We start from the raw sequence: 9,317 nt of genomic DNA on the forward strand, positions 1-9,317 counted from the left end.
TGAAGTCCCACACAACCAGGTTCAAGGACAGCTACTTCCCCTCAACTACTTGGTTCTTGAACCAATCTGCATTACCCTAATCACTACCTCAGTCCAGCAACACTATGGCCACTTTGCACTACAATGAACTTTATTTTTTTGATTCTAATTGTGTTCTGTTCTTGTATAACTCATGATTAATTACTGTTCAATGTATTTTTTTCTTCTGAATGTTGTTTATCTGATGCTCTGTGCCTGTGATGCTGCTGCAATCAAGTTTTTCATTGCATCTGTGCAGACATGTACTTGTGTGTATGACAATAAACTTGACTTTGACTTGGAAATACCCTCAGTGAGAGAGTGATGAACTGTGGAACCCTCTACCACATAAGACAGTGGAAACCACATCATTTAAGGTGAACAATAGATTTCTGGATACAAAAGGCATCAAAGGGTATGGGAAAGAGCAGGAATACAATATTGAGATAGAGGGTTTTGGACAATGGAGCAAGCTCAATGGGCTGAATGGCCTCCCTCTACTGGACAGGATTCCAATAGTGCTGTTAAGTACATGGTTCCAAGATTTTAACTCAGAGACAACAAAGGAATATCGTATATTGTAATATTTATTTAAAAATGACAAACTTCTGAGCAGGGAATAGCTATCAGTCTTATTCTGTGTTTTACCTACAACAATGGAATTAAAACTAATATTATATAGTAAGCAAACTATTTGCATATTTATTCTCAAAGGAAACTTAACCAAAACTAAGTATGCTTTAAATCGTCACATATCTGAACTAAGGTTTAAATACATTCGTACCTAAGAAAACTACATGCATTCCAAGTACATCCAAGTACCAGACCAGTCAGATCTGTGGAGCTTGTGCTAACTGTTTATGCTTCTATAATCTTTTGAGCATATAGCTTTGATTTTTATATTGGCAAGTTGTTTTTCATTCATTCACAGTATACGCCAAAGGCTGGTATTTAGTTTCCATTCATAACTGTTCCTGAACCAAGCAAGGAGCTAAGAATCTACCACATTGATAGGTCTGGAGTCACAATGGACCAGAGCAGTTCAGGTTAACCGATCTGCTGCTCTGAAGGAAATTAATGAACCAGCTGGGTTTTAAAAGATCATCCAATATAATGTGGTTACTGTTAACAGTTTTTTTTTGTAATTCCAGATTTTATTTATTTACCCAGATTTAAAATTCCCAGTTGCCATGGTAAGATGCAAACTCATGTCTCTGGAAAAAATGGTCCAAAGCTTCTGGTTGCTAGTCCAGTAACTTAACCACTGTGCTAAAGTACCATATGGTTAAGGATATGGCAATGGATAGGAAGGACCATGACCGGAGTCATCATCAGGAAGGTTTCAGAACTGACACCAATTTGAACCTGGCAGGACTGATGAGATGACTGCCAGAACCGGGGACCAGAGGGAAAGGGCATGCTCAGTGGTAAAAGATGATAGGGCAAGACCCACAGTTAAATGAGAAGGAAGCTCAAAGCTTCCCTGGGCTACATTTTCAATCTGCCAGGTTCAGAAGGTAAAGCAAAGACTCTTCCTTTTTTCTCAACAGATACGTATTGGGATTTGACCATCGGTAGTGTGTATTTACTGCCCAGCCTATTGAATGGCAGAATAGGTTTGAGGGACCAGGTGGCTATTTTCATATGTTCTGGAGTGAACAGCTGCATCTTACGTGGTGGAAAACCTTTCCCACAGGAAGCTCCAAGATGCTGAGCCAACGTTCAGACTTGCACAGTGTGTCGCCACGGCAGAATCTTGAAGTGGCGCTTCCCATTGTCCTTCAACTAGGTGAAGGTCACAGTTTTAGGAAGCCCTGTGCAAGCAGCCCTGGGGAGTTAGGGCCGTACATCCTGTTTATAGTACACTCTGCAACCACAGGTGTCACCTACTACCAATCCGGTAGGGTGGAAATTCGTCCTAAAAATAATTACTGGGAATAACAGTCCATGAATGCAGCCATTAAACTAATCGCAGTCCCAAATCCCTTTACCAAGCAGTTTCTAATTGAACACAGGATTGGCGGAAACAGATTAATCTACAGTTCATTAATTTAAAAAAAACTGCATCCAGCATTAGGTTTTTAAGCAATGTTTCTGGTCTTGCTGCGAAGACAGAATTAAATCTGTAAACAATGGCCTTTCCATCGGAAGATGGAAAGACAAAGACAAAAAAATAGTTTTGAAAGTACGCTGTTGCTCGAAGGGCCAGTGTGTATTAAGATTGCAAACTCTGCCCCTTACCGTGTTGCTGCGTTGAGGCTCTGTCCGGTGTTCCGAGGTCCCGCACTCCGCTGTTTACCCTGACTACCGCCGTTGGTAGGCGAGTCTGCCCTGGAGACACTGCTGCTCGCCCCGAAAGCTCTCTGTGTGAAACACATCAAACGTTTTTATTGCCGTCCCTAGCTACGTGAAACTCAGGGTTATGCCTTTTAACCTGAACCGTGATGGGAAATTTCATTTCCTTGAACTATTTGACCTTAAATAAATCTGCCCATGATTTTATTGAAATAAATGCTTGATGTTTTTGACCAAATTCGACTACAAATTATTTCTATGCAGGGTTAACCTGATGCCGTTCTGTGTAACGCAGGCGCCATATCAAATTCATGCTGCCGATTTATTTGACTGTAATGGAAAAAAAGGTTGTCCCACTGTTCATTCTCAGTGGATGGTCAACATGGTCAGCACCCACTGAAGGCGCTTTGCATTGCATAACGCTGGCGTGCACCTTTTGAGGGAGAGGTCCCGTGTGTGAAGTAACTCTGGCAGGCATTCCATTACTGAGTATGACCTGAAAAGCTGTGATGCAGCAGGCAACGCGGCTACAAGGTTCACCAACTCTGCACTGGCGGCCTTGGTGGAGGACGCCTGTCCTGCTTTCTGTTGGGGGTCAGGAAAATGGGCAGACACTCCCTCAGGAGACAGTGAGTCAATGCTAAGGACATGGCCGTCCTTTCCCTGGGTAGGGGAGTCTAAAACTAGAGGACATATATTTAAGGTGAGGGGGGAAAGATTTAAAAGGAACTCAAGGGGGAAATTTTTTCACCCAGAGGGTGGTGGGTTATATGGAACAAGCTGCCAGAGGAAGTGGTGGAGGCGGGTACAATTACAATGTTTAAAAGTCATTTGGAGAGGTACATGGTTAGAAGAGGTTTAGAGTTTTCTGGGCCAAATGCAGGCAAATGGGACTAGCTTAAAAAGACATCTTGATCAGCATGGACAAGTTGGGCAGAAGGGCCTGTTTCCATGAGGTATAACTCCATGACTCTAATTAGCATCTGTGAAGAGACCCTTGGCTTCTTTACCAAAAAAATGCCGAGACTTTCTCAAGCCCCTCCGCGTTGCTTAAATCTGGCATGAACCTCTTGAGGGAAGGGTACTGTGTGACAAGTAAATCCAATAAAATGCTGAGACTGGTTTGATGAGAATAACCAGAAGATTCAAGATTTAATTAATCTTAAATACAAGGACTCTTGGACTGGAGCCACCATCATGACTCAAATAATGGCAAAACATCTCCTGCAGGCTTTTCAAGACTGGGTTTTAAATAAAAACCTGTGACCTCAAAACAGGTGGTGGCCAGGAGATCGAGCAACACTGATAACCATAATAGATGTGGATTCTCAGGCCTGTCAAGAACTTGGTAGACTTATCAAGGACAGAGTACTAGTCAGTGCTTCTAGAAAGAGCACTTCAAAGATTTCCTCAACCAAGACACCACTTTTGATGTAAGTGTCCTTGATTCTAATCCACAGCTCACCATTCAGTCTAATCAGCCAACAAGAGGTTGGAAAACCCCAATGTTTCTAGAGCGAATATAATCCCAGCTGAAATATTAAACGATGAAAGAGACAAATTTCAGGTGCAGATTTATGATCTCATATCCCTTATCTGGGAAGAGGAGAACACTCCAGGGGATCTATGGAGACCATAAACACCTTAAAGAAAGGAGACATTGCTTACAGTAATTACACAAGCTCCCTGCTGTCTGGCACAGGCAATGTCGTCACAAAGATTCTCTTCTGTCTCTTCCAACTGGTGGCCAAAGTTGGAAAGCAGATTCCACCCATCAACATTTTCAATGGACATGGCATTCATTGTGTAAAAGCTGCACCAACCACTGCAAATCACATCCTCTGAGAGACATTCTCAAAGTTGACGATCCTCAGAAATTCATTACCATTCTCTATCTGCTATATCAATAACATGCAAGTTGTGATCCTCACCAGTGAGGTCCACCAGACACAGGACCTTAGTGCAGAATGAGGTTCAGCAAGGATGTGTCGTTGCACCAAACCTCACGGTAGGCACGGTAGTGTAGTGGTTAGCGTAACACTATTACAGCACCAGCGACCTGGGTTCAATTCCCACCACTGTCTGTAAGGAGTTTGTACGTTCTCCCCATGTCTGCGTGGGTTTCCTCCGGGTGCTCCGGTTTCCTCCCACATTCCAAAGACGTATGGCTTAGGAAGTTGTGGGCATGCTATGTTGGCGCCGGAAGTGTGGCGACACTTGCGGGCTGCCCCCCAGAACACTCTAGACAAAAGATGCATTTCACTGTGTGTTTCGATGTACATGTGACTAATAAAGATATCTTAATCTTAATCAATGTTTGTTGCTGCAATCCTGCACTTCACCACCAAGTTCCTGACTGGACTGTAGGTTATCCATAGGACAAACAGGAAACTGTTCAATCTTCATTGTCTCCGTTCAAGATCATGTGCGCACTTGGAGACCAAGCACATCAAAGCATTGGGGAAATACCACCAATATCACAACCATAAGATCCTCCAAATCAGTTATCAAGACGGTGAACTGACGTCAGTGTGCTCTCCCAAGTCACTAGGCTTTGATCACTCCCAATCAGCAGGACAGAGCCAGAACTTCAAAGATCTTCTGAATGTCTCCAATAAAATGTAATGTCCTCATTGACTCTCAGGAATCTTTAGCATGGGAGCACTCAACATAGAGAAGGAGTACCTGGGAAGGCACCTAACAACATCCCAAACTACCCCCTCACTACCTGCCCCACAATTGGCAGATGGATCTCTTCAGCCATGTCAGAACCCACAGAACTGGAGCAGAAACAAGTTCCTTTAGGGATGCCTAAGACAAAAAAGAGGGAAATGTCCTGAATGCAGTGCTACAACAAATTCAAAGACTTCAAGTGATTATACCACAATCCTCCTTTAATATGATTTTATGCACCACACCCTCACTTCAAAACTGCCAGTAATCTCTATAAATCAGGACTCATACCTAACATTCACATACTTCACCGCACCCTCAAACAATTAGCATTGCTGAAAACTTCATACCTTCATTTCCCAGTTTGCACATATTGCCAAGTATTTAACCATTACAGTCACCTCACCTTTTCCTCTGGAAGCACAAACATCTTGCATATTGTTCAGGTTGGAGATTTGAAGAGATGTGTGAATGAGACCTTTGCACAGAAGAAACCTTCTCCTCTTTCTCATTCCAACTTGCCCTTCTCTGTGGCCCTCTGTCCATTATGCAAATCACATTGCAATTTAAGGGGGGGGGGGGTTGTTATTTGTTCACCAATGTCTAGGAGCAACTGGTTTATGCAAAACCCGATTTCAGCATAATTTTACCTAAATGGACAATTGTAGAGCTGCAGCAATATCCAGTGCTGATCAACCAGTCAAACAGCATGGAAACAGGCCCTTCAATCCGCGGCACCCAAGCCAACTACACTAATTGTGTTTTCTCTCTTGCATCCCCTGAACTTCCCCCTCTCAGTTCTTCTGCTACCCGCTTATACCAGCAGCAATTTACATTAACCATTCAACCAACCAACCAGCACATCTTTGGCATCTTTGGACACCGAAGCAACCTTGAAAACTGATGTGATGACAGGGAGATATGGAGACAGGGAGAATGTTCAAGTATACACCCATCAAAGTCAGGATTGAACCTGGGTCTCTGGAGCTGCAAGGCAACTGCACTGCGCCATGCTAACCTGTAAACAGCAGATGATTCATTTAAATAGCACTAATACAGAGTCTTTCCTTCTGCTGAACACGTACAGTTCATGCTTGTTCAAGACAGTTGGAGCATTGACCTTCAAAATTGTAGTGCTGGGATCAAATCAGGCAAATCAATTAAACTGTGGCACCAACTGCCCTCTCAGGGAGAATTTCACCTGATGTCCCGGTCAATTGTTAATATCACTAAAGGTAGATTAATTAGTCATTACCTTATTTAGTGTATGCAAATTGACTCCCACATATCCTTCATTACAAAATTAACTGCAGTTCAGAAGCACTTGGTTTGCTGTAAAGTCACTTGGGACCCAATAGCTGTGAAAAGCACTACATAATTGTAAATTCTTTCATTTATTTAGGCCAACCCACTTAGTCTCTCCTTTTAATTCATATTACATCCAATTTTCAGAGGCAGATTATTGTGTCACACCAGCTCTGTGACAATGAAATTCAATGGCCCAATATCTTGGGCAGTTAGGACCTCGCCAGCCAGAGTGTGCCCTAGTGGGAAACATAAATGGCCATCACCAAGTGGCTTGGTAGCAGCAATATTAACAGAGCTGTCTGAGTCCTGAAGGACATAAATATCAGACTGGATCAGCAGCAACTAGTGAACTAACTTGAGGGATAAATCCACATAATCCCACCCCTGCTTGTGTACCTATTGCAGATGCATTTGCTATCTTAGTAGGAGTGACCAGTGCATAGTCCTTACAGAAGTATAGTTCTGTCTTCACACTACCAATACTCACCATCATGGTGTGTGGCACTACAGTTGTGCTAAACGGGAAAGACTCAGAATAAATCTGCTGCATCCACCAGAAAGTGTACCACATTACGTAACCTCATGGCCCAGCATATACATTGGCTCTAACATTAAAATTAAGGCAGGGGATCAACCTTGGCTTTGTCAAGAACAGCACAGTGATACCTAAAATTGAAATGTCAGCCTGATGAAGCTGTGACACAGGACTACGTGCAAGCTAAATACCTAAAACAGCAGGCAATAGACAGAACTAAGCAATCTCATTGTCAACACAACAGCTCAATGTTCTGCAGCCCTGCCTCAACATTTGTGGAGTCCAGCATATGAGTGCTAAAGGCAAGGTCAAAGCAACTATTTAGCTAGAACTACCAAGTGGGTAACATATCTCCATTTCCTACAGAGAACCCCATTATCACAGAAGCCCATCTTCAGAAAATTTGATTTGCTCCATGTGATTTCAAGAAACAGTTGAGGGCACAGAATACCATAAGGCTGTGAAATAAGACAACATTCCATCGGCATTATTGATGCCTGTGCTCCAGGACTAACTGGCTGTGCCATCAGCTAAGCTGGTCCACTGGCACTAAGAGTGTGGAAGATTGCCCAACTTCCCAAAAAAGGACAATCCAATCCAACTGATTATTGCCCAGTAAGTCTACTCTCAATAACCAAAGTGATGGAAGGAATCACCAAGTGCCGTCAAGCAGAACTTAATCTCCAATAATCTGCTGCTCACCTATGCATGGTCTAGGTCCTTAATTTGGAGACAGGACCAATAAGGTGAATTCCAGAGGTGAGATGAGAGTGACCACACTTGACATAAAGGCAACAATTGGCCATTTGTGCATTAAAGAGTCTTGGTAAAAAAAAAATGAAGTCAAATGAGCATCAAGTGGAAAGCACTCCAACAGCTGGACTCACAAAAGAAGATGGTTGTGGCTGTGGAGGTCAGTCATCTTGGTCCTGGACAGCACTACAGGAGTTCTTCAGTATAGCGTCCTCAGCCCAATCATCTTCAGTTACTTCATCAACGACCTTCCTTCCATCATAAGGTCAGAAGTGGGGATGTTCTCTGATGATTGAAATATGTTCAATTTCACTCACAACTCTTCAAAAATGAATCAATCTTTGCCTGCAAGCAGCAAGACCTAGACGAGTGCCAAGTAACATTCGTGCCACAAAATTGCTAAGCAATGACCATTTCTAACAAAAGAGGGTCTAACTACCTACCCCTCAATGATATTTTCGTCACCAAGACCCCACCATCAATATCTTGGAGGCTGTCATTCACCAGAAATTCAACTGGACAAGCCACTTAAATACAGAGCTAAGTGAGCAAGTGTCTTGCAATAAGCTACATATCTTCTGTTACTCCGAAGCCTTTCCACCATCTACAATAACTATTGTATTTAACATCTACAAAATATGCCTCCCATACCTATAATCTTTAGTATCAGGAAGAAAAAGCAGAGCAGGCTCATGGGAACACCACCACTTGCTGGTTCCCCTCCATCACACATTTACCTGATTTACAAATATATTGCCACACCATCATCGTAGCATTGCAGAAATACATACACCAGACAACTGCAGTGGTTCGAGAAGGCATCTCACCATTACCTTCTTATGAGCAATTAGGGATGAACAATAAGTGCTGGTATCGCCAGCAATGCCCAAAACTGAATAAATAAAAAAGTTCTAATCATCCTAAAAGTTCCCATCATCCTAAAGTGAGTGCTCCTGAACTTATTGGTCACTATATTGCAAGAAGACTTTTAATAATTACTCTTTCAAAGATGAAACAAGCAGAGTGTTGTTTAAGCTGTAGCTTTTCACTTATTACACAAGTAATACATCAGTCCATCATTTATTATGTTAGTGACTTGTACATGAGATGAGCAATGACAAATAGCCAGTGCACTAAAGGACAGCCAATGTCCATGAAGGCTAACGTTCTCAGTATAGAGGAGATTGGGAGTAAAATGCAACCTTTGCAGCAACTGGTAATTCAGAACCAGCAGAGATTACAATTGTAAAGATTGCTATTCATAAAGCACTGGTTAGGGTGTGTTAAAATAATGGAGCTAAGGAATTTCTTATTATAGCACACACCTAGAAATTCACTGTGAACACTAAAATGATGCTCAATTAAATTTCAAATCCTTGGTCTGTCAGACTTATGTTAATGGAAAATTACATGTATTTTACATCCCAGTTATTATTCAGGTCCCCTACATGAGGATTGCATACTTTCTTCACACTCCAAATCCATCTTAATGATATGACAGTGCAGTTTAATGCATTGTTTGCAAATATGATCTCACTTTGTGAGCTATATTTATTACCTACAGAAGGGCTCCCACCTCTACATAGCCAGAATATTTTATAATTAAAGAAAGGCACTCCACTGGCTTAACCTGCTCCTTTTTATTTTGTGCTGACCTGAAATAAAGCCAACCATCCTGAGAGCGGGTATGTTTTCTTCTCTTTTTCTTTGTTCTGTTGCTTTTCAAATGCTGTAG

This window comes from Pristis pectinata, chromosome 11, assembly GCF_009764475.1.
Source record: "Pristis pectinata isolate sPriPec2 chromosome 11, sPriPec2.1.pri, whole genome shotgun sequence".
In the NCBI taxonomy this organism is placed as follows: domain Eukaryota; kingdom Metazoa; phylum Chordata; class Chondrichthyes; order Rhinopristiformes; family Pristidae; genus Pristis; species Pristis pectinata.